This window comes from Phacochoerus africanus, chromosome 15 (assembly GCF_016906955.1).
Source record: "Phacochoerus africanus isolate WHEZ1 chromosome 15, ROS_Pafr_v1, whole genome shotgun sequence".
NCBI lineage: Eukaryota > Metazoa > Chordata > Mammalia > Artiodactyla > Suidae > Phacochoerus > Phacochoerus africanus.
The window spans coordinates 45,997,004-46,024,816 of NC_062558.1; the positions used below are offsets into that span (position 1 = coordinate 45,997,004).

Here is a 27,813-nt window from a genome sequence, read left to right on the forward strand (position 1 = left end):
AGTATTTCCATCTCTCAATATACTTCCCAGACATCAAATCACTGCTTCTCCTGATAACACAAATTTCTTATCCAAACTGACTTTAAACTTACATTTAATATTTTATCATTCAGAAAAAAATGACTTTTAATCAGAAGCTTATGATGCCTTTTAATCTAACTTGTCCTTAGAAAACCTACTATTTAGGAGCTAGTCAATTCTTACAATGCTTATTTTCAAGAAATTTAAAGCTCCTCCACTGAATGATTAGAATTATAATAAACTTAAGTTATAGTAAATAGACCTCCAACTTTTAGAAATTCATGCAAACCTATATCATGCTAATATCAGCTATTTACCTCTTGAGTAGTGAATATTCTGTCTATAACATTCTATTTCAAAACTGGTTGCAAATTTATCCCAAGTAATAGACTCTGATTTCATTAGTTCACTCCCTCATAAAACAATAACCTACCACCAGACGTTGCTGCATGTGAAGCAACCAGACTAAGAGTACAGAGTTTATAGGCAGGAGCATAATCCAAAATAACTGCAGAATACATCCTGCTTACTCTAAGATTCACAGCAGAACATAATCTAGACATACGCAGTTTTGGGTGTGTGTAAATGTATTCAACATTTCTTTTCTTTTTTCTTTCTCTTTTTTTTTTGGCCATGCCTATGGCATGCGGAAGTTCCCAGGCCAGGGACCAAACCACGCCACAGATAGCAGTGACCCAAGCCGCTGCAGTAACAACACCTGATCCTTAACCCAGTGCACCACAAGAGAACCCCTATTTAATTTTATATAGTCCTAATGCAGGCTATGACACATGACATTATTCTGAATCCCAGTGGTTTCATGTGATGCCTAACTTCTACACAGAAGAGGCACCTGAATATTACTTATCCCATACATATTATTATGCAAAGGAAATAAAACAGAGAGATGAAGTGGCTGCTAGGATCAAAAGAGTCAAGGCAAAAGTCTGGATCAGTAGCAGTGAGCTACAGGTTAGGAAGGATAGGAAGAGGCTGACAATCCAGAACAAAGGATAAGAAATATTTATTTTAATGATGCAAAGTCAGAGCACCAACCAAGGGAATAACAATCAGGAACCAAAAACTGGTCAAAATTCAGCCAATCAAATAAATTATTGGTAACACGAGCAGGTGGTACAAACCAATACTACCAGCTTATCTATCTGAACTAGATTCATAATATACTTTTTGCCAGGTACTTGATGCTGGACCAGAAAGGAAAGAGTATCTGTAAAGAATATTATTGGAGAAATCATTGAAATGTGAATAAGGTCTATGGATTGGAGAGCAGTATTGTATCAAGTTAATGTCTTGATTTTAAGGGCTATACTGTGGTTATACAGCAGAGTATTCTCAATACATTCAGAAGGATTTAGGGACAATGGGACATCATGTCCATAATTCACTCTCAAATGGTTCAGAAAATAATAATAATAATAATAATAATAATACGCAAAAAGAGAATTATAAGCTAAATATGGTAAAATGTTAACAATTGGGGGATCTAGATGAGGGATATACAGGAGTCCTTAGAACTAATGTCACAACTTTTCTGCATGTTTCACATTATTTCAAAATTAAAAATATAAAACTATATAAGTACATAAAATTTATAGATGCTTTGATAATAGAATGTAGTACATTTTAAAAGAAATAACTAGGAATTCTGGTCGTGGCTCAGTAGTTAATGAACCCAACTAGCATCCATGAAGACTCAGGTTCAATCTCTGGCCTTGCTCAGTGGGTTAAGGATCCAGCGTTGCCATAAGCTGTGCTGTAGGCTGCAGACACAGCTCAGATCCTGCATTGCTGTGGCTGTGGTATAGGCTAGCGGCTATGGCTTTAAAATCAGACCCCTGGCCTGAGAACCTCCATATGCCGCAGGTGCTGCCCTAAAAGACAAAAAAGACAAAAAAAGAAATACCTCATAAACACACAAAATTATTTCAAAATAAAAAGTAAAATAAAAAATGCTTTGACAATATAGTACATCTCAAAAAGTTTCTACAGTAATAAACACATGAAGCAATTCTAACTTTAATTCTTAAAAGCCTTGACTGGACGTCAATTAATATGAAAAGTACCTCCCTCAAATTAATGAGAAGGTACTCCTTCCAGAGGATTCAAACGAAGGTAATAATGTAAATTCTAGAAAGCAATCTGGGAGTTCTCCTGTGGCACAGGAGGTTAAGGATCAGCATTGTCATTGAAGCAGCTTGGGTTGCTGCTGTGGCTCAGTTGATCCCTGGCCTGGGAACTTCCACATGCTGTGGGTGCAGACAAATAAATAAATAAATAAAAATAAAAAGTAAAAAATAGAAGCAATCTGAACATAAAATATTTTTTATCTTTTAAAACATAATAAATAGGAGTTCCCATCATGGCGCAGTGGAAACGAATCTGACTAGGAACCATGAGGTTTCAGGTTCGATCCCTGGGTTAAGGATCCGGTGTTGCCATGAGCTGTGGTGTAGGTCCCAGACTCGGCTCGGATCTGGCGTTGCTGTGGCTGTGGCACGTGCCGGCAGCTGTAGCTCCGATTCAACTCCTAGCCTGGGAACCTCCATATGCCAAGGGTGTGGCTCTAAGAAGCAAAAATAAATAAATAAATAAAATATAATAAATAAATGTAAAAACAATGGTCTTAATACCCCTTTTCAAAACTGAAACAGTTACACTTCTGAAATACTAGCCAAATCTCCTATAATGAAAAAAAAATCATTCAATTTAATCAATGATTAGATTTAGTCAATGATTTCCAGTGTTACTATGGTAACACAAATATAAGAAGAATGTTCCAGGAGTCCCTGTTGTGGTTCAGTGGTACAAACCCAACTGGTAACCAAAAGGATGTAGGTTCGATCCCTGGCCCTGCTCAGTGGGTTAAGGATCCAGTGTTGCCATATAGGTGAGAGCTATGGTGTAGGTCAGATCCCATGTTGTGTGGCCAGCAGCTGCAGCTCCAATTCAAACCCTAGTCTGGGAACTTCCATATGCTGTGCAGTCCTAAAAAGCACACACACACAAAAAAAAGGATAAGTTAGGAGATGGAAAAGGAGAAGAATTTTCCAATTTCGGTAGTAGTAATACTTCAATTAGTTATCTACCAATCTATCTTTTAAAAATACTTTTTGGAAAAATACTTTTTGGAAAAATTATTTCTTTGCCACTGTTTCTGGAGCTGCTTTCATAACTTCGAATCTGAAAGGGATTTTTTTGAGACTATTGAAAAAGACTTTTATGAAACAAGTATGGAAACACTTAGGATAGTTTTCTCTTTTTATTAACATAAAAAATGCTACCAACCTTTTATTAAAGAACAAGACAAACAAAAACTTTCACAAGTTGAGTGTCCTAAAATATTTTGAATAATATCATCCACAAAACATATATCTATGTTAAGTATAAATGACAGCAAAACTCTCACTTCATTTAAAACAGTACATTCATATCGCTTAGTGATAAATGCACACAGTCTAGGAGATGGAAGTGAAACTTGTTATTTATCATATGTTTATAGTTCAGTCATCAGAACATTCTTGAAATGAATTATGACAAACAAAACCAAGGCTTTAAATAATTGAGCTCCTATTTCCTCAATTTCCTTTACAGCAAGACCTCCGTTCTTGCCAGACTTCCTGAATAATTTCCTAAGGATAAAGAACCCATCTTAAAGTACTTGGTTCTATCCCACAAAAGTCTAGTTTCCAAGGAGATGCTGTGGACTCTGCATTACCTAAAGGCTCACATTTATGAGAAAAATTCCTCTCAGTAAAAAGAAAAAAAACTGTGATTTTCATCCCAAATCAACAATAGTAATATAAAATCTAAATTATAAGTAAGTAAACCAGTGAGCTTAAAACCCACTTTGTCAACAAACATAAAAAGCTACCAATCAAGTGGGAGCAATTAGAAAATACACTTTTGTTTCTTATCTTTGTAATCTTTTGTGGAATAACAAAGAAACAAAGACTACTCTGTCCCTTCTTAAATGCACCCAAGAAAATGTAGAAACCCTTCAACCACTTTTACCTCATCTTTAACTGTAGATTTTTTCTTCTTTTTAAATAGGAAAATCGAAAACATTAAGTTGGTGTATTCATAATGGAATATTATATAGCTATTAAAATAAGTAGGTGTATAAATTAATTGAAAAAAATAAACACATTACAAATAACATTTTAAAAGTATGTAGGTATATGTGTGTGAGCATATGTGTATATGTGTATAGAGCTGTGAGAGGAATATAAATTTAATTATTTGAGATTTTTTTCCAAAAGTAACTCAGTTACTTTTGAAAAAAAAAAAAATTGTGTGTTACATGTATGATTTATGAATTAACCCAAAACACCTGAAACATAACCTCAAATGCATACAAAATATAAGCGTGTCATAAAAACATGTGTTTAGGACATATGAAATAATGGGCTATATTAATAATAAGAAAACATTTATTCCCAAAGATAAATTGGTAATAACTTTTGTTTTGGTAATGAAATCAATAACACTAAAAGAAGAAACAGCTAACTGTAATGGATTTCACTTATGGTAAAATATAGAATCCACTTAAATTTAAGAGAAGTGTTATATTCTTGCATATGAAAAATCCCATTTCCTGATTATCATTCCAACTATCTACTAAAAACTTCTGAATAACTAAATTCTCATCTCTTTAAAAGCAAAAGTAAAATTATGCAAAGGAATTATATAAGGAAGATAGTCAATGTATTATAAATATTTGTTGTGAATTTAATATTTGACTCATAAATTGATTTTTTTTTTTTTTTTACTGTGCCTACAGCATGCAGAAGTTTCAGTGCTAGGGATCAAAGCCGAGCCACAGTAGCAACCCGAGCCACACAGTGACAGTGCCAGATCCTTAACCCACTGAGCCACCAGGGAATTCCAACTATGATTTTTTTTAATTTTATTGAAATGACTTTTATTTTAATGTCATAAGCCAGTATTCACAGATGTTAAGAAAACCAGAGTGGGGTAGAGTTTCTGATCTTGTTTTTTTTCCTTACTCTCTGACTCCCTGGGAAAACTAGTGAAATCTCTCTGAACCTCACCTTAGCTATAAAAAAAAGGAAAGCATCACCCATAACAGATGACTGTAATGAGGATATGTGAGAGTTTTTCAGTTGTGATGTCCAGTGAATTTTAACAAAGCATATCCCAAGTTCCTTAACTTTTTCCATTCACCGGCAGTACTGTAGTCTAAACATTATCATTGGTCTGCCTGCTTCTGCTTTCACCCTCCTACTTTCCATTTCCCTCACAGTGGTTTTTTATATTTTTCCATAAAGAAAATTATGAAGGAGCACTTTCAAAATGGCAGTATAAGGACCTCCAAAAATCTCCATTACTGTAAAAGCAATGAGAACCTCAACAAAACTTTTCAAAATGAACTTTCTCAGAATTCTGAAATTAACCAATGACGTATAGAAGCCCAAAAAGTGTTTTTTCAAGAGAAACAGCTGAATGTCAAAAAACAATAAATATGTGGAGGAGTTTTACCTTATACTATTTTTATCCCCTTCCCCCAGCTTTGTGATAGATATGAAAGACAGCAGCGTCTCAAGCACAATATTTGTGAAAATCAGAAGCTTAGGAGCCAGTGGTGAAGTATTAACGTTTTGGAGCTTCCCAAATCACCCTATCCCCAGAAAATCACCACTATCTGACCTATCTGGCAGCTCCTTAAGAAAGCTCCAGTCATAGGACTTTATTTGACATGGCTCAGAGATGGCTCAGTGTAAACAGCCCTTCCCTTAGAGAGTGTGTCAAACAAAATCAGTGGCACTGCTTAACATCACAGCCACCTGAGGAAGCAATATGAGCTGGGTAAACAAGAGGCTAAAGAAACAACTTAGGAGTTCCCGTGGTGGCTCAGTGGTTAATGAACCTGACTAGCACCCATGAGGATGTGGGTTCGATCCCTGGCCTTGCTCAGTGGATTAAGAATCTGGTGTTGCTGTGAGCTGTGGTGTAGGTTGCAGACACGGCTGGGATCCCACATTGCTGTGGCTCTGGCATAGGCCCCCTAGTCTGAGAACCTCCATGTGCCTCGGGTGCAGCCCTAAAAAGAAAAAAAGACCAAAAGATCAAAAGAACAAACAAAAGAATGAACAAAAGAAAGAAGCAACTTAAAAGAAAAACCTGAAGAATTAGATATTTATAGGAGGCTTTGAAAAACTTCAAAATAGTCTTGGGAATCTAGGAATGTGCACAACTCTGTGCATGCACAAGAAAAGACATAAGAATATCCTAATCCCTCACCTCTGGCTGAACTTGAGGCTCCATTCAAGCAGGAAGTGAAGACTAAGAAGGGTTGCAAATTGGCAGGATGTTGAAGGTATACCCTAACAAACAGAGAATTCTTCAACAAAGGCTGGGAGAATTACTGGTTCAATGCATTTAAGGAATCTCTGTCCAATCAATAGCTGACTACTAAGCTAACCAAGAAGAAACTTCAGTGGCTACACATGACAAAGGATAGATACTTAAAAAAATTAGTCCAGGGAAGTCACTAACTAACAAAAGGCAACAACAACAACAACAAAAAAAAAACAGCAACAATAAACCTGGTAGGGGGGTGAGGAAAACAAGGGATCTGATTTTCAAAGTTGCCATGATATATTACTTAAAATACCCACTTTTCAAAAAAAAAAAAAGATGATATACACAAAGAAACAGGTAAGTATGGCCCAGATATTGCAAAAAAAGTATGCAATAGAAACTTCCTGATGAAATCCAGATGTTGTGCTTAGGAGACAGACTTTAAATCAGCTATTTAAACATGTTCAAAGTACTACAGAAAACCATATTTAAAGAATTAAAGGAAAGTCTAAGCACAATGTCTCATCAGATAGAGAATACCTATAGAGAGATAGAAATTGTCTGATTAAAAAGATAATGGCATAGGAGTTCCCACTATGGTGCAGTGGGTTAAGAATCCAACTTCAGGAGCTCTCGCTGGCGCAAAAGGATCAGCAGTGTCTTGGGAGTGCTGGGACATAGGTTTGATCCCCTGGCCTGGAACAGTGGCACAGTGGGTTAGGGATCTGGGGTTGCTGCAGCTGTGGCTTAGGTCGAAATTGCAGCTCAGATCTGATATCTGGCCCAGGAGCTCCATACGCTGCAGAGTGGTCAAAAATGAAAAGAAAAGAAAAAAAAAAAAAAGAATCCAACTTGGAGCTCCTGTCGTGACTCAGTGGTTAATGAATCTGAATAGGAACCATGAGGTTGTGGGTTCGATCCCTGGCCTTGCTCAGTGGGTTAAGGATCTGGCGTTGCTGTGAGCTGTGATGTAGGTTACAGATGCAACTCAGATCCCGTGATGCTGTGGCTCTGGTGAAGGCCGGTGGCTACAGCTCAGATTAGACGCCTAGCCTGGGAACCTCTAAAGCCGCGGGTGCGGCCCTAAAAAAGACCAAAAAAAAAAAAAAAGAATCCAACTTAAGTGGCTCAGGTCACTGTGGAGGCATAAGTTTCATCTCTGGTCTGGCACAGTAGGTTAAAGGATCCAGCATTGCCACAGCTGTGGCATAGATCTCAGCTACTGCTCAGATTCAGTCCCTGGACTGGAAATTTCCATATGCTGTGGGTGCAGACCTTAAAAAAAAAAAAAAAAAAAAAAAAAGACAATAGCATAAAGCAATAATTATAAGACCATGCTGAAGGGCTTATAATGTATAAAGATGTCACCTGTATGTATGACAAAAAGAGCACAAAGGAAGGCGAAAGGAATACAGCTATGTCACAACAAAGTTTTTGTATACTATGGAAACTAAACTGATATGAATTCAAACTCTTTTTTTTTTTTTGTCTTTTTAGGGCCCTCAGCATATGGAGGTTCCCAGGGTAGGGGTCGCATTGGACCTGTAGCTGCCAGCCTGCCTATACCACAACCACAGCAATGCAGGATCCAAGCTACATCTGTGACCTACACCACAGCTCACAGCAACACCAGATCTTTAACCCACTGAGCAAGGCCAGGGATTGAACCTACATCCTCATGGATACTAGTCGGTTCCATTAATCACTGAGGCATGACGGGAACTCCTCAAACTATATTTTTAAAATAAAAATGTTAATTGTAATCCTTAGGGCAACCACCAAGAAAATAATTTTTAAAATACAGTAAAAGAAAATAAAAACAAGGAAATTTACATAATACACTAGAAAATATTTATTTAACATAAAAAAGGAAGTAATGCAGGAAGAACAGAAAAAGATAGGCAGAAAGCAAATAAGACATACAGAAAAAATATTAAAAAGGCAGATATAAATCCTATCTTATCAGTAGTTACACCAAATATAAATGGATTAGATACTACAATCAAAGGAGAGGGATTAGCAGAATAGATTTTTTTTTGCTTTTGCTTTTTAGGGCCAATCTAGCAGTATATGGAAGTTCCCAGGCTAGGGGTCAAATCTACACCACGGCCACAGGAACCAAGCTACTTCTCTGACCTACACCACAGCTCACTACAATGCCAGATCCTTAACACACTGATCAAGGCCAGGGATCAAACCTGCATCTTCATGTATCGTAGTCAGGTTCATTAACTGCTGAGCCACAAAGGGAACACCGCAGAACAAATTTTTTCTTTTAACGAAACCATAGGGAGTTTCTTCATGGCCTAGTGGTTAGGACTGCTGTGGCCCAGATTCAGTCCTTGGTCTGGGAACTGAGATCCCACATCAAGCCACTGCATGCTACAGCCAAAAAAAAAAACCAGCAGCAACAACAACAACAAAAAAAAACCCATGGTGTAACTATATGCTATCTACAAGACACTTACTTTAGTTTCGAAGACACAGATAGGTTGAAAAAAAAAAGTATCAAAAAGATATACCATGCAAACAGTAATCACAATAGAAATGGAATACTGTATTAATATCAGACAAAATAAGTTTTAAGGCAAAAATTGTTTCTATAGACAAGGATATTTTGTAGTGATAAAAGATCAATCTTTCAGGAAGACATAAAATCATAAAAATATAAGCACAAAACAAAAGAGCCCCCAAAATACATGAAGCAAAACTGAGAGAACTGAGGGAGAAATAGAAAATTCAACAATAATAGTTAGGGATTTCATTATTTTATTTCCAATAATGACCAGAACTATCCATCTTATCAACAAGAAAACAGAACACCTAAACAATACTATAAACTAGATCTAATGGATATCTGTAAAACACCCAACCCAACAAGAACAGAATACACATTTTCCTCAGGTACAGGTGGAACATTCTGAGGAGAGAGATGATAAGCCATAAAGCAAACCTCAATAAATTTAAATTTTGTATGATACAAATTATGTTCTCCAACCATAACAGAATGAAATTTGAAATCAATAAAAGAAGGAAATTTGGAAAGTCATAAATATGTAGAAATTAAACACATTCACAATCATTAACTAGACTGACATAAGTTAAATATGTTATCCTTCTAGTTAAAATCTTCCAATGACATCCCATAAGTCTTTGAATAAAACATTACAGCCCTACAATGGCTTAAAAAGACAAGGCCTTACATGATCTGACTCCTGGTCACCTCAACAACCTCATCTCGGGCCATCTCTTCACTCACTCATTTATTGTGCTCCACTTACCTTCATGCTATTTTCTTAGTCAAGTTCAAACTAGCTGTTTACTAGAATGCAATTTGCCCAGATCTTCACATCTAGTTCTTTCAGGTCTCATGACTCTCATCTCCTCCCATAAACTCTCCCATAACTTGGTCATTCTCTTTTCTCAGTACTCTCTTTCCCTTTAGCTTGTTTGTCTTCAGAGCACTTATCACTTTCAAACATTTTCATATGTATTTATTCTTTCATTTTCTACTTCTCCCCCCTAGAATATTAGTTATAACAGCTTTATTCTTGATTGAATCACTAAGGTTTAGAATAGTGCCTAGCACATAGAAATGTTCAATAAATAAATGCATTTCTTGTTGAAGAAATTAAGTTGTAAAAAGCACATATACCCCAAAAGTGTATAATGAATGCACACTATTATCTAAAAAATGCAGCTAATAGCATTATTTTGTGCATTTCCATTATTAAGCTCCAAGGCATTTAAAACATTTTGTTTACTTGTAATGACAAGTAAAAGGCAAATGAATCATATGGCCATCATATGGACATATCAGTATTAAAACTTGAAAGAGAATTCTAAACTCTTAAATTTCCTTCATTAATTAACTCCTTTGTCCAGGGAAGTATTATAGTATACCGATTAGGAGAAATTATTTAGAATCAGACAGACTTGGGTTAAAATCTAACTCTTCCAGTTACTAGTTGAGGGTCCTAAACAAGTTATTTTCATCTCTCACTGAATATAAACGTTTATTTTTGCAAAGTTGCGATAGTAATATCTACTTCATAAGATTATTTTGAGTGTAAAAGTTATACCACAAATGAAAGGATTAAGACAACCCTTTAGTAGATAAGCATTCAATAAGAGCTATTATATTTTGTTACTACTATAATTTAGGGTAAACCAAAAGGAAACATGAGCCTGATATTTTTCAACATTTTTTATTACACATAACTCTGTCATCAAGTATAAATTTGTCAGCAAATAAGGCATAACACTCTGTCACCAAGTATTACACATGATAAGATTCTGTCATCAGGTATAATCAATGAATGAGAAGATGAGAAGAGCTTTACAGAAAGAGGAGGTGTTTATGGCATGCTTTAAAATTAATGGGAAAGTCCCATTGTGAAACTTTTCCTTATGCAGTGCTACAACATATGAAAACTACCATTCCTTCAGGTTTCTCCTCCTATGGTACTCCTGAAGAACATAACTATTTCTGTAACTCATAATTCACATTAAAATGATAGTAACTACTTTGCAATTGACTTACCTGAAAGACGTGATTCAAGAAAACTCCAAAACAGAAAGACAAAGGGTAAGAAATCAAACTAAAGTAGATACAACTAAAAATGGATATACATCCTAGGAATGAGGGTACATGGATATGTACCATACTGTACATAGGACCGTACAAAGAATACTAAATTACAGGGATGGCCACAAATTCTTCTCTTGCTTTCCTTTTTTTTTTTTGCTTTTTAGGGCCACACCCGTGGCATATGGAGGTTCTCAGGCTAGGGGTCAAATCAGAGCTATAGCTGCTGGCCTATGCCAGAGCCACATCAATGCCAGATCTGAGCCACGTCTGCGACCTACACCAGAGCTGAAGGCAACGCCGGATCCTTAACCCACTGAGCAAGGCCAGGGATCAAACCCGCAACCTCATGGTTCCTAGTCAGATTTGTTTCCACTGAGCCACGATGGGAATTCCTTTTTCTTTTTTCTATTTATTTATTTATTTATTCATTTATTTTTGCTTTTTAGGGCCACACCCATGGCATTTTTTTTTTTCTCTTTCTATTTATGCCCTTGGGTAATCCTGTCTTACAATGGCTCTGGGCTTGGCCATGTGACTTGCTCTGGACAAAGTGAAAATAGCAAATGTCAAAAGAGATTCAAAAAATGCTTGTGTCTTGGGCTTCCACTATCTTACAGTTCTCGGACTCCTACAACTGCCATGTGAAGATATCCAGGAAAATCTGCTGGATGATAGGACTCCTAGCTCAGTCGCTGCTGTTCCCTTAGCCAAGAGTATACTAACTGTAAGAAATGTAAAACTGGGAGTTCCTTTTGTGGCTCAGTGGTTAAGGAACCCAACTAGAATCCATGAAGATGCAGGTTCAATCAGGGCCTCACTCAGTGGGTTCATTGCCGTGAGCTATTGTGTGGTTCGCAGATGCAGCTGAGATCCTTCATTGCTGTGGCTGTGGTATAGGCCGGCAGCTGCAGCTCCAATTCAACCCTAGCCTAGGAACTTCCATGTGCCACGGGTGCGGCCCTAAAAAAGTAAAAAAATTTTTAAAATTTTAAAAATAAAAGAAATATGAGTGTCTTAGATAATACAACCACTGGTAAAATCCTCAGTTGACCTTAAACACATAAATAACTGCAGCAGAAATCATCTGGGTTGGTTTAGACCAGAAGAACCACTCAACTGATTTGTAGAATCTTGAGTTAAATAAATGATTCTTAGGAGTTCCCACTGTGGCACAATGGGTTAAGGATCCAGCATTGCTGCAGCTGCAGCTTGGATTCAATCTGTGGCCCTGGAACTTCCATGTGTCACAAGTAAAGCCAAAAAAAGAAAAAAATAATAATAATAAATAAAGATTAAAAAATTAAAAAAATAAATGGCTCTTATTTTAAACCACTAAGTTTTAGAGTGATTTGTTACAAAGGCTAGTGAATACAAGTTCAAATCAACAATACATTCTTTTTTTTTAATCATTAGAGAAGAGGTGGAATACCAAAACAATGGGGGAAAAATGTTGATATGCTAATTTTTTAAAAAGAAAAATCAACTAAAAACTCCTACCAGAGAACACGGTAGAATTGTGTTTGACTATAGCAAAAGCCTAACAGGTATTTGCTGAATTGAAATAAACAAAATGCAGCACACATATAAAAGAGCAAAAGGATCTGATAAGTTATTCAAAAGAGGATATGTCCTATATATGTGGTGAAAAACAATTCTTCGTCTTACCTCTGTAACATAAATATCTTAATGGAACATTTCATCCACTTGGAATCATGCTTTTTAAAAATGATCATCAGAAATTGGAAGGATTCAGTCTGCATTATGAGGGCTGCCAAGCCTCCCTCCTAAGGGGATGGGGGTTGTGTGGAGTCTGCTCCGTGGGGCTTGGGATGTCTGGACAAAGAGTAGTGGGGAGGGTGTCCTAAGCTGTGGAAACTGAAAGCCCAGAACACAGATGAGCTTGCTGTAAATTGGGCTTGGGAAAGCAGACTGGAAAGACTGGAACCCTGCAGGGTCAGGAGTGGGAGGGGAGGCCCCTGAGGGTTTTTCCAAGGAGATGTGGGAGAATGAAAGTGATTGATATTTAAAGAGGATGCTTGGAGGAGTTAGGTTGTCCTCCAGTTTTTCCTAACTCCTTGAATTTACCAGTAGATTTTTGTATACAAGAGCACAAGTCTAAATGTTTTCTATTATTCCAGAATACATTAATGATTAATGGTATATGCTCCTTATTTCACTGTTTGAGTAAAGTCCCTTAATTCCTTTCTCCATTTTTGCTTGCTGGCAAAATTGACATTTATAGGCCTGATTTTTTTTTTTTTTTTTTGCCTTTTTCTAGGGCTGCACCCACAGCATATGGAGGTTCCCAGGCTAGGGATCTAATCGGAGCTACCGCTGCTGGCCTTCACCAGAGCCACAGCAATGTGGGATCCAAGCCTTGTCTGCGACCCACACCACAGCTCACAGCAAGGCCGGATCCTTAACCCACTGAATGAGGCCAGTGGTTGAACGAGCAACCTTATGGTTCCTAGTCGGATTTGTTAATCGCTGAGCCACGACGAGAACTCCTAGGCCTGATTTTTGAATATGTACAAAAATATCAAGGTTGTTTCCTGTGCATTATGAAGACTTCCATGAATATTCATTAATATGTCAACTTTGCTATGGTCTTTCTTCTTATATACCTCTATACTTAAAAATATAATATGAATGTTGATCTTTGAAATTTTGCAAATTGTTGCTGACTTATGAAAGCATTCTCAAATAGAAAAACATAACTCTGTTGTGTTAATACTTCTTGCCCTAGAAGGAAATGTTGTGCTTGGCATCTGATGTTCCTAACCAGTGTAAGTACTTGTAGAATTGCCCTGTCAAACTAAACAAAAACTGTATTTTAGTCTTCTCCTATGTATTTGAAGGAATAATAAATCTGTTACTTTGCTGTATTTCTTGTTTTCACCAAAAAATAAAAATAAATAAAGCTCTGTTTTGTGTAGGCTTAGAAAGAAAGAAAGGAGGAAGGGAGGAGGAAAGGAAGAAAAAAACTGGGAGGATTCAGAAGATTACTGAGAATATTATAAGGGGAAGAAAAATGCTCAAAAAAGAACTGAGCAGTTTGGGAGTTCCCTAGTAGCCCAGTGGGTTAAGAATCCGGTGTTCTCACTGCTGTGGCTCAGGTCACAGCTGTGGTACAGGTTCAGTCCCTGATGCTGGAACTTCCACATGCCAGGCAGAATCAAAAAAAGAAGGAGGAGAAGAAGAAGAGGAACAATTGAGTAGTTTGACTAAAAACTATGTGTACAAACACAGAACATCATGATGATGATCATCATGAGCATTAATAACCATCATGTATTAAATAATGTGTATATAGAAAAACTCTGAGCTAAATGCCTAACATTATTTTATTTAATCCTTAATACAACTCTTCCAGGTTTGTGATGTTAACACACTTTATAATGGGAAAACTGAAGTTTACGGAGGTGAAGCCACATATAAGGAAAAAAAACCCTAGGTCTAACCAAAGAAACAGCAGTTCTAGCTACACATGTTTCAAGATAAGTAAATTCCAATTACCACAGTTAAATGATACCAGTTCCCTAAGAATGCAGTTCAAATTTCAGTTACCATGGTATATTAACTGAGTAAATGCATAAAGCACAAAACTCCACTGCTGGATCTTCAGTCCACAACTGCTACCTAACCAAGGGATGTGATTCATAATTAGTGACCAAACATCACTTGTTACAAAGTCTTTCAGTGATTGGTCCCCTCACAGCTGTTATTTAGCTCATACACAAACAGCAAAGAGGTGGTTGTGTTGCCTCCTTATGTCCCAGAGATAAACCCTTGTGGACACATTATAAAAATGGATTTCTGAGGAGTTCCCTGGTGGCCTAGCAGTTAAGAATCCAGCATTGTCATTGCTGTGACTCAGGTCACCGATGTAGTACGGGTTTGGACCATTGTGCCTCTGAGCCACAATGCGAACTCCAAAAAAAATGGATTTTTGAAAGAGAGAACGGACCAATAAAGATGAGTATAGCAAAGAAATAAAAAGTGGCAACATTGAAAGTAAAATTCAAATAAAATATAAAAGGAGATATAAAAGAAATAGCTGACTGTGGGAAGGCTGACACATCCATGTTCAAGAAATGCAGTCAGAAGAACTTAGTGAGGATGAGCTCATGGGAGTTCCCATAATGGCGCAACAGAAACGAATCTGACTAGGAATCATGAGGTTGTGGGTTCGATCCCTGGCCTCACTCAGTAGGTTAAGGATCCGGCGTTGCCATGAGCTTTGGTATAGGTTCCAGACGCAGCTCGGATCCGATGCTGCTGTGGCTGTGGTGTAGGCTGGCAGCTGTAGCTCCCATTGGACCCCTAGCCTGGGAATCTTCATATACTGAGGGTGCGGCCTTAAAAAGCAAAAAGCAAAAAAAAAAAAAGATGAACTTATGGACATGGATGAAGAAAGCAGTTGTGACAAAAAGGCTGAAAATGTTCCAGAGAAAGTAATGCTGGTAAAATTATTATTATAGGAATTCTCAGAGATATTTCACAAAACTAAAAGCATAAAGGTTAAAAAGTTGGAAGCTGAGAAATTGCCAAGACATAGAAAAGATGCTCACTCTATATTGTAAATTATGTGATGAGAAGAGGCAGCAAGCACTGTTGAAATTACTTGGGATAAGTTTTTTACAGAAAACTAAAACAAATTCTCAATGTTTCTAAAATTTTAAACCACAATGCACTAAATAAATACTAGTTTTAATATTTTCCATCCTTTATACATTCATAATCAACAACAAGAGAGCTTTTAGTATTTTGACAAAGAACTTGTAAAGATTACAGAACAATCAAAACTATTGCAATGATCACACTGCAAGATCTTTCAGCTTGCAGTCATTTCTACAGTACTATGTTACCTACCACACAAAGCAAGGCGTTCCATGTTATAATTTCCACTATACTATACTATCTCATTAAACATATAAAAAGTTTTAAAGTGGGAGATTTGAAAAAAATGTTAAGTTCCTTCCAGAATTGGTTAAAGAGTAGACTAAAACTACTGAGGTCTTCAGCTAACAGAAAACAAGAACTTCTAAACATGAAAGTGAAAAGTTTATGGTCTGTGACATCTGCATCCTTAGAAGACTTCAGAAAAAGATGTACAGGGAGTTCCCGTCGTGGCTCAGTGGTTAACGAATCCGACTAGGAACCATGAGGTTGCGGGTTCGATCCTTGGCCTTGCTCAGTGGGTTAAGGATCCAGCATTGCCATGAGCTGTGGTGTAGGTCACAGATGTGGCTGGGATCCCGCATTGCTGTGGCTCTGGCGTAGGCCGGCGCCTACAGTTCCAATGAGACCCCTAGCCTGGGAACCTCCACATGCCACAGGAGCGGCCATAGAAAAGACAAAAAAAAAAAAGATGTACAATTACATCTCCTAATTTTCTCATTAGTTTGAATCTTTAAGTTTAAAAAAAGTGCCTAGCAATGTCTGGTGTATAAAATAAACAACCCATCCACTTACAAGGAATTGTCAAGCCAGTTTAAGATTCAGGACATTCAAGTGACACATTTATATAATAATTCAAATAACTGAAATTAGCAATAGACAGTAAATATTATATTCATAGAAGCTCAATGCAGAAAAAGTAAGAAGTGACAGCCATAAAGAAAGAATGAAATAATGCCATTTGCAGCAATATGGATGAACCCAGAGATTATCATATTAAGTGCAGTAAGCCAGGCAGAAAGATAAATATCTTATGATATCACCTATATGTAGAATCTTTACAAAATGATACAAATGAACTTATTTATAAAACCGAAATAGACTCAAAGACATAGAAAACAAATTCATAGTTACCAAAGGGGATAGGCTAGCCAGGGGCACTGAGAGAAACAAATTAGGAGTTTGGGATTAATAGATACATACTACTATACAAAAAATAGGTATTTTTTTTGGCCACTCCATGGACTTACTGGAGTTCTCAATATGGCACAGTGGAAACAAATCCAACTAGGAACCACGAGTTTGTGGGTTCAATCCCTGGCCTCACTCAGTTAAAGATCTGGCACTGCTGTGAGCTATGGCATAGATTGCAGACGCAGCTCGGAACTGATGTTGCTGTGGCTGTGGCCGGCAGCTGCAGCTCTGATTGGATCCCTAGCCTGGGAACCTCCATGTGTCTCAAGTGTGGCCCTAAAAAACAAATAACCAAACAAAAGAGACATGGCCCTACTGTACGGCACAGAGAACTATACCCAGTATCTCATAATAACCTATAGTGGAAAAGAATCTGAAAAAGAATATGTGGGTGTATTTATGTATGCATACATACACACAAAAGAATTGGAAAAAGAATAGGTGGGTATGTGAGAATCACTTTGCTGTACACTTGACACTACCACAACATTGTAAATTAACTATTCTTCAATAAAAAAATTAAAATAGGAGTTTCTGCTGTGATGCAGCAGGTTAAGGATCCAACATTGCAACAGCTGTGGTGAAGGTCGCAGCTGCAACTCGGATTCATGCCAGGGAACTTCCATATGCCACAGGTGCAGCAAAATAAATAAATAAATAAATAAATAAATAAATAAATAAATAAATATGTTTAAAAAGCAAGAGTTGACCTGGACCTATCCTATGTAGCCCAATAATAATGAGAGCAGGAAGAAAACTCCAAGAACAGAGCTTGGTATAAACAAGACATATGAAGAAAAAGGAAAAAACTGGACTAACAAGAGCAGGTGTGTCAGCAGAGTATCAAGAAATAAATGGGGAAATGTGACCACTTGGACAGTCTTGAATATCAGGCCAATTGGCAACATAGAACAACAGAAAGTTGTCACTGCAATGGCTTGGATCGCTGCTGTGGCATGGGTTCAATCCCTAGCCAAGGAACTTCAACATGCCATGGGCATGGCCAAAGAAAGTAAGAAAGAAAGATTGAAAATCAATGGCCTAAGCTCCCATCTTAAGAAATGAAAAGGAAGGCAAATTAAAATGTAAAATGATTAAGAAGAAGGAAATAATAACGAAAAGAAACTGATGAAACGAGAAAACATACAATACTGAAAATGAATGAAACTAGTAACTGTCTGGAAAGATGAATGAAACTTATTAATCTCTAGGCAGACTAATGAGACAAAAGAAAGAAGGTACAAATTAACAATATCAGAAATAAAAGAAAAGATATCACTAGAGATCCAACAGAAATGAAAAGGATAATAAAGGAACATTACTAACAACTCTATGCCAATAAACGTGCAACTAGATTAAGCATAAAAATTACCTGAAAAGAACAAAATACCAAACCTAATTTAAAAAGAATTAGAAAACTTGAATGGTCTCATACCAATTAAAGAAATTGAATTCATACTTTAAAGCTTCCTACAAAGAAAAATCCAGGTAAGGACGGGATTAAGATGGCAGAATAGAAGGACTGGAGCTCAACTTCTCTCTCCTAAAAACAACAAAATTCACAACTAAAGGCTGAACAATCTCCACCCAAATGGACCGGGAACCTTAAAAAAGAAAGATACCCTACTCCAGAAGAAAAAGATGAGGTCACATCAAGAGGTAGGAGGGGCGATTTTGCAATATAAATGACCCCATACCTCCCGGGTGGGAAGCCCCACAGACTGGAAACTAACTGGTTCACAGAGACTCACCTACAGGAGTGAGAGTTCTGAGCCCCACATCAAACCCTCACGTGTGGAGATCTGGCACTGGGAGAAAGAGCCCCAGAGCATCTGGCATTGAAGGCCCGTGGGGCTTGTGCACAGGAGCTCCACAGGACTGGGGGAAACGGAGACCCCATTCTTAAAAGGCGCACACAGACTTTCACGTGCACTGGGTCCCAGGGCAAAGCAAAGTCTCCATAGCAATCTGGGTCAAACCTGACTACAGTTCTTGGAGGATATCCTGGGAAAACAGGGGTGAACGTGGCTTGTTGTGAGGGAAGGACATTGAAGGCAAAGCTCTCGGGAATATTCAGTAGCTGCCTTTCTCTGGAGGTGGCCACTTTGGGAAGATCTGGCCCCACCCCTCAGTCAGCTGCTGAGAAACAACAATCCAGGTGGGACCACAGCCCCGCCCCTCAGTAAACAGGCTACCTAAAGACCCCTCAGGCACACACCCGCCTCTAATCCCATCCAGAGACTGAGCCCCACCCACCAGAGGGGTTAGAATCAGCTCCACCTACCAATGGGCAGGCATCAGCCCCTCCCATCAGGAAGCCTACAGCAAGCCTCCATACCAACTTCAGCCACAAGGGGGGCAGACACCAGAAGTAAGAGAGGCTACCACTCCATTGCCTGCAAAAAGGGCACCACACCAAAAACCTATAAAAATGAAAAGACAGAGAACTATAACTCAGATGAGGGAGAAAGGAAAAACCCCAGAAAATCAGCTAAGCGAGGAGGAGGTTCTCAGCCTCCAGGAAAAAGACTTTAGACTGTTGATGCTGAGGATGATGCAAGACATTGGAAATCAACTGGAGGCAAAGATGGATAACTTACAGGAAACACTGACCAAAGAGATACAAGATATAAAACTTAAACAAGAAGAGATGCAAAATACAATAACAAATAAAAAATTCACTAGAAGGAGCTGACAAAAAAAAAAAAAGGCAGCTAACAGCAGAATACAGGAGGCAGAAGAACGAATAAGTGAGATGAAAGACAGATTAGCAGAAATTACGGATGCAGAACAGAAAAGAGAAAAGAGAATGAAAAGAAATGAAGAGAGTCTCAGAGAACTCTGGGACAACGGTAAACGCACCAACATCCATATTATAGGGGTGCCAGAAGGAGAAGAGAGAGAGGAGACAGAAAAAACATTCCAAGAGATAATAGCCGAAAACTTCCCTAACATGGGGAAGGAACCACTCACTCAAATCCAGGAAGCACAAGTACCATATAAAATAAACCCAAGAAGGAACACTCTGAAACACATTATTAATCAAAATGACCAAAATTAAAGACAAAGAGAAAATTTTGAAAGCAGCTAGGGAAAAGAAACAAATAACATACAAGGGAACCCCGATAAGGTTACTGGCAGATTTTTCAACAGAAACTCTGAAGGCCAGAAGGGAGTGGCATGATATACTTAACGTGATGAAAGGAAAAAAACCTCCAGCCAAGATTACTCTACCCAGCAAGGCTCTCATTCAGATTTGAAGGAGAAATCAAAACCTTCACAGATAAGCAAAAGTTGAGAGAATTCAGCAACACTAAACCAGCCTTACATCAAATACTAAAGGAACTTCTATAGGCAGAAAAGAACAAGAGAAGAAGGGAAGAAAAAAGAGGAGCAAAAACAAATCCAAAGCAATTAATAAAATGGCAATAAGAACATACATATCAATAATTACCTTAAATGTGAATGGATTAAACGCCCCAACCAAAAGACATAGACTGGCTGAATGGATACAAAAACAAGACCCATATATATGCTGTCTTCAAGAGACCCACTTCACTTCTAGGGACACATACAAATTGAAAGTGAGAGGATGGAAGAAAACATTCCATGCAAACGGGGATCAAAAGATAGCTGGAGTAGCAATACTCATATCAGACAAAATAGACCTTAAAATGAAGAATATTTTAGGAGAAAAGGAAGGACACTATATAATGATCAAAGGATCAATCCAAGAAGATATAACAATTTTAAACATCTACACACCCAACATAGGTTCACTACAATATATAAGGCAACTGATAACAACCTTAAAAGGGCAAATCAACAATTTATAACACAATCACAGTGGGGGACTTCAACACCCCACTTACAGCAATGGACAGATCAACCAGACAGAAAATCAATAAGGGAAACACAGGCCCTGAATGATGCATTAAACCAGATGGACTTAATAGATATTTATAGGACATTCCATCCAAAAGCAACAGAATACACATTCTTCTCAAGTGCACATGGAACATTCTCTAAGATTGATCACATCCTGGGCTACAAATCCAACCTCCGATAACTTTAAGAAAATTGAAATCATATCAAGCATCTTTTCTGACCACAACACTATACGACTGGAAATCAACAACAAGAAAAGAACTGCAAAACACACAAACACGTGGAGACTCAACATGCTACTAAACAACCAATGGATCACTGAAGAAATCAAAGAGGAAATTTAAAAATACCTAGCAGCAAATGACAACAAAGACACAACACTCCAAAACCTATGGGATGCAGCAAAAGCCGTTCTAAGAGGAAAGTTTATAGCAATACAAGCCCACCTCAGGAAACAAGAAAAAGCTCAAATCAACAAGCTAACTTTACATCTAAAGCAGCTCGAGAGAGAAGGACAGACAAGACCTAAAGTTAGTAGAAGGAAAGAAATCATAAAGATCAGAGCAGAAATCAATGAACTAGAAACAAAGAAAACCATAGAAAAGATCAATGAAACGAAAAGCTGGTTCTTTGAAAAGATCAACAAAATGATAAACCCCTAGCCAGACTTATCAAGCAAAAAAGAGAGAGGACTCAAATCAATAAAATTAGAAATGAAAAAGGAGAAGTAACAACGGACACCACAGAAATACAAAGGATCATGAGAGACTACTATATGCAACTACATGCCAATAAAATGGAAAACCTCGAAGAAATGGACAAATTCTTAGAAAAGTACAATCTTCCAAGACTAAACCAAGATGAAATAGAAAAGATGAATGGACCCATCACGAGAACTGAAATTGAAACTGTGATTTAAAAACTTCCAACAAACAAAAGTCCAGGACCAGATGGCTTCACAGGCAAATTTATCAAACATTAAGACAAGAGCTAACACCTATCCTTCTGAAACCATTCCAAAAAATCGCAGAGGAAGGGATACTCCCAAACTCATTCTGCGAGGCCACCATCACCCTCATACCAAAACCAGACAAAGATACCACAAAAAAAGAAAACCACAGGCCAATTTCACTGATGAACATCGATGCAAAAATCCTCAACAAAATACTAGCAAACCGCATCCAACAATACATTAAAAGAATTGTACATCATGATCAAGTGGGATTTATCCCAGGGATGCAAGGGTTCTTCAATATCCACAAATCCATCAGTGTGATACACCACATTAACAAACTGAAGAATAAAAACCATATGATCCTCTCAATAGACTCGGAAAAAGCCTTTGACAAAATCCAACACCCATTTCTGATAAAAACCCTTCAGAAAGTGGGCATAACGGGAACCTACCTCAACATCATAAAGGCCATACATGACAAACCCACAGCGAACATCATTCTCAATGGTGAAAAGCTGAAAGAATTCCCACTGAGATGAGGAACAAGACAAGGATGTCTGCTTTCGCCACTACTATTCAACATAGTTCTGGAAGTCGTAGCCACAGCAAAAGAAATAAAAGGAATCCAAATTGGAAAGGAAGAAGTAAAACTATCCCTATTTGCAGATGACATGATACTATACCTAGAGAATCCTAAAGACTCTACCAGAAAACTGTTAGAGCTCATCCACGAATTTGGCAAAGTTGCAGGATACAAAATTAATACACAGAAATCGACGGCATTTCTATACATTAACAATGAAAGAGCAAAAAAAGAAATTAGGGAAGCAATCCCAATTACCACCGCATCCAAAAGAATAAAATACTTAGGCGTAAACATACCTAAAGAGACAAAAGACCTGTACTCTGAAAACTGTAAGACACTGATGAAAGAAATCAAAGATGACACAAACAGATGGAAAGATATACCATGCTTGTGGATTGGAAGAGTTAATATTATCAAAATGACTATACTACCTAAGGCAATCTACAAATTCAGTGCAATCCCTATCAAATTACCATGGACATTTTTCACAGAACTTGAGCAAAATATTTTAAAGTTTGTTTGGAAGCACGAAAGATCCAGACTAGCCAAAGACATCCTGAAAAAGAAAAATGGAGCAGGAGGTATCAGGCTCCTGGACTTCAGACTATACTACAAAGCAACAGTCATCAAAACCACATGGTACTGGCACAAAGCCAGAAAAATAGATCAGTGGAACAGGATAGAAAGCCCAGAATTAAACCCACGCACCTATAGCCAACTAATCTATGACAAAGGAGGTAAGAATATACAATGGAGAAAGGACAGTTTGTTCAATAAGTGGTGCTGGGAAAACTGGACAGCCACATGGAAAAGAATGAAATTAGAACACTCCCTAACACCATATGCAAAAATAAACTCAAAATGGATTAAAGACCTAGGTATAAGACCAGACACTATCAAACTCTTAGAGGAAAACATAGGCCAAACACTCTTTGACATAAACAACAGCAACATCTTCTCAGATCCACCTCTGAGAGTATTGACAATAAAAACAAAAATAAACAAATGGGACTTAATTAAACTTAAAAGTTTCTGCAGAGCAAAGGAAACCCTAAACAAAACAAAAAGACAACCCACAGAATGGGAGAACATCTTTGCAAGTGAATCGACTGACAAGGGATTAATCTCCAAAATTTATAAATACCTTCTGCAGCTCCATACCAACGAAACAGACAAACCCATCAAAAAATGGGCAGAAGATCTAAACAGACAGTTCTCCAAAGAAGACATACAGATGGCCGAGAAACACATGAAAAGATGTTCAGCATCACTCATTATTAGAGAAATGCACATCAAAACCACTCTGAGGTACCACCTTACACCAGCCAGAATGGCCATCATCAAAAAGTCTACAAACAATAAGTGCTAGAGAGGGTGTGGAGAAAAAGGAACACTAGTACACTGTTGGTGGGATTGTAAATTGGTCCAACCACTGTGGAAAGCAGTATGGAGATTCCTCAGAAAACTAAAAATAGAACTACCATTTGACCTAGCAATCCCACTCCTTGGCATCTATCCAGAGAAAACCATGACTCACAAAGACACATGTACTCCAATGTTCCTTGCAGCACTATTTACAATAGCCAAGACATGGAAACAACCTAAATGTCCATCGACAGAGGAGCAGATCAAGAAGAAGTGGTATGTATACACAATGGAATATTACTCAGCCATTAAAAAGAACGAAATACCAGTGTTTTTAGCAACATCGATGGACCTAGAAACTATCATGCTAAGTGAAGTCAGTCATACAATGAGACACCAACATCAAATGCTTTCACTGACATGTGGAATCTGAAAAAAGGACAGACTGAACTTCTTTGCAGAACAGATGCTGACTCATAGACATTGAAAACCTTATGGTCTCCGGAGGAGACAGTTTGGGGGTGGGGGGATGTGCTTGGGCTTTGGGATGGAAATCCTGTGAAATCAGATTGTTATGATCATTATACAACTACAGATGTGATAAATTCATTTGAGTAATAAAAAAAAAATCCGGTAAAGATGACTTGACTAGTCAAATCTATCAAATACTTAAAGACAAAACAATGGCAATCCTACATAAATTTTTTCGGAAAACACAAGAAAAGGGAATACTTCACAACTCATTGTATGAGGCCAATATCGCTCTGTTATCAAAACCAGCAAAGACATCATGAGGAAACAAAACAGAGATCAATATCCCTCATAAACACAGATGTAAAAATTCTTAAGAAAACTATAGCAAACCATATCAAACAGAACATAAAAAGGATAACACATAATGACAAAGTAGTATTTATCCCATGAATGCAAAGTTGACTTAACAATCCAAAAGAAAATCAATTTAATTTCCATTAACACATTAAATGAGAAAAAATATATATAATTTCAATAGATAAAGGAAAAATTTACAAAATTCAATCACTCAATCATAATAGGAATTAGAGGGAATATCCTCCATCTGATTAAGGGCATTATCATCAACAATAAAAAGTTCACTAATTTTACACTAAGGTCAGGAATGAGTAAAGGAAGTTAGCTCTCACCATTTCTATTCATAATTGTACTGGATACCCTAATGAGTACAATGGAACAAGGAAAAGAAATAAAAGGCATACGCAAAGAAAAAAAAAAGGAAAAAGTAAAATCGTCATTACCTGCAGACAACATGATCATATACAGAAAAAATCCTAAGGAATCTTCAAAAAAAATGCTACTAGAACTTAAAAGAAAATTCAACAGGGTCACATGACACTGAGTACAAAAATACATTTTTTTCTACAGACTAGCAATTAAAAATCAGAAAATGGAAATTTTTTAACCCATTTATAATAACATCAAAAAACACTTAGGAATAAATTTAATAAAAGATTTGCAGGATCTGAACACTGAAAACAGCTTGGATCTGGTTTTACTGTGTCTGTGGCATAGGCTAGCAGCTACTGCTCAGATTCCACCCCCTAGCCTGGGAACTTCCATATGCCACAGATGCAGCCTTAAATAGAAATAAACAAAAAAAAGAAAAAAAATTTTTAATTAAATATATATATATATATATATATGCAAAAACAGAGAATAGTAAAAACAATCTATAAAAAGAAGAATTAAGTTAGAAGATTCACAATCCCTGAAGTGGAGATTTATAAAACAGTAAGCAGTAAGCAAAAAGTATATTTTTGATATGGACAGATATAAGAACAGATAATAAATCAATGGAACAAAATAGAGAGTCCTGTAGTACCCCCTACTTTTATGGTTGAATTGTTTGTGACAAAGGTGCCAAGGATAATTCAACAGGGAAAGAATAGTCTTTTCAACAAATGTTGCTCAAACATGGTTATCTATATGGAAAATAAATAAATAAACTTTGACCCTTATCTCATACAATACCGCCAACTTAACTCAAAATGAGTCATAGACTCAAAGGTAAAAACTATAAATATTCTAGAAAAAAGGTAAGAAAAGTCTTATAACTTTGAGTAAGACAAATATTTATTAAACAGGACAAAGAAAAACAGCTAAGAGGCAGTTGGAGACAAGGTATCATAATGGAACTGGGCTTATTCTTTCATGGGGTGGGGGAGGCTCTCATAGTCCTTTTGTTCATACTTCTTTTATAGTCCATATCACACCAAGATCATTCTTTCATTCAAACAAAATAAACAAATTAAAAACTCCATTCAACCTCTGGAGCCCTTGGATCTTTACATTAAAAAAATAACTTTTACTGAGTCAATCCCATTGCAACTCAGCAGGTTAAGGACCCAACATTGTCTCTGTGAGGATGCAGATTCAATCCCTGATCTCACTCAGTGGGTTAAGGATCTAGTGTTGCTGCGGCTGTGGTGTAGGCCACGCCACAGCTCCAATTCAACCCTTGGCCCAGGAACTTCCATATGCTGCAGGAGTGGCAAGAAAATTTAAAAAGTTACAAGAGGTAGACAAGATAAAGTGGAAATGACATAGAAAAAGGAAAAAGATAAAAGTTTAAAGCTATTCACAAATATAAGAAGGACACAAGATAAATGGATTCAAAAAAGGAAAGACTGGACACACTTAATTTGAAATTTAAGCTCTCTATATCAGGGTCACTGTATCAATCACAGACAAAAAAGAGAGAGAGAAAGAAAGAAAGAAAAAGAAAAAAGAGAGGAAGGAGGGAAGGGAGGGAGAGAGGGAAGGAAGGAAGAAAGATACAGACCAAGACTTGCTACAATAATTTACTAATTTGAACATTTGGTAAAAAATGTCACAATCAGGGAGTTCCCGTTGTGGCGCAGTGGTTAACGAATCCGACTAGGAACCATGAGGTCGCCGGTTCGGTCCCTGCCCTTGCTCAGTGGGTTAACAATCCGGCGTTGCCGTGAGCTGTGGTGTACGTTGCAGACGTGGCTCGGATCCCGCATTGCTGTGGCTCTGGCGAAGGCCAGCGGCTACAGCTCCGATAAGACCCCTAGCCTGGGAACCTCCATATGCCTCGGGAGCGAGCAAAAAAAAAAAACAAAAAAAGACAAAAATGTCACAATCAGGAGTTCCCTCTGTGGTGCAGCGAAAACGATTCTGACTAGGAACCATGAGGTTGCGGGTTCGATCCCTGGCCTTGCTCAGTGGGTTAAGGATCCGGCGTTGCTGTAAGCTGTGGTGTAGGTCGCAGATGCGGCTCAGATCCCGCGTTGCTATGGTTCTGGCGTAGACCAGCAGCTACAGCTCCAATTAGACCCCTAGCCTGGGAACCTCCATATGCCATGGGTGTGGCCCTAAAAAGACAAAAGACAAAAGATAAAAAAAAGTCACAATCATAACTATTATATAGCAGATACCTACCTAGTATGTACAAGTAACAAATTATATATAACTCTTAAATGGCTTTATAAGTATTATCCCATTTATTTTAACCCCAGAGAGGTTAAGAGATTTACCCAAAGTCATCTTCTCATTAATAGAAGAGAAGGAATTTGAACCTAAGTCTATCCTTTGAAAACAGCATTCTAACTCCCAAATGATGACATATCATTTACAATGATTATAGTTATAAAAAGAAATCCTTTGGGGAATTACAGAATACTAAATAATTCATAAGGTAGCAGCAATACTAGAAATTCCACTGAATGAGGCCAAAAATATTTACAAGAATTAAAATGGGAAATAACATGAATATGACATATTAGTGATAATCAGTAATAATCATTTTTCAATTTCTAGGAATTATCCTCTAACTTTTGTTAACCCAACAGAAAGCCACGAAGAGGATCAAATGGTTTTGTAGTTCAATAAAAAAGATCTCGAATACTTCAGTCACATCTTAAGAAATCATTTCTAGGAGTTCCCATCATGGCGCAGTGGTTAACGAATCCGGCTAGGAACCATGAGGTTGCGGGTTCGGTCCCTGCCCTTGCTCAGTGGGTTAAGGATCTGGCATTGCCCTGAGCTGTGGTGTAGGTCACAGACACGGCTTGGATCCCATGTTGCCGTGGCTCTGGCGTAGGCCAGCGGCTACAGCTCCGATGAGACCCCTAGCCTGGGAACCTCCATAATGCCGTGGGAAGTGGCCCTAGAAAAGGCAAAAAGACAAAA

At 37.6% G+C, this 27,813-nt stretch overlaps 1 protein-coding gene across 2 annotated transcripts in view; it reads right to left on the reverse strand.

Moving 5' to 3' along the window:
• Positions 1–27,813, reverse strand: part of TTC28 (tetratricopeptide repeat domain 28) — a 606,162-nt gene that overhangs the window by 556,589 nt on the left and 21,760 nt on the right. The gene's annotated exons all lie outside the window — the stretch shown is intronic.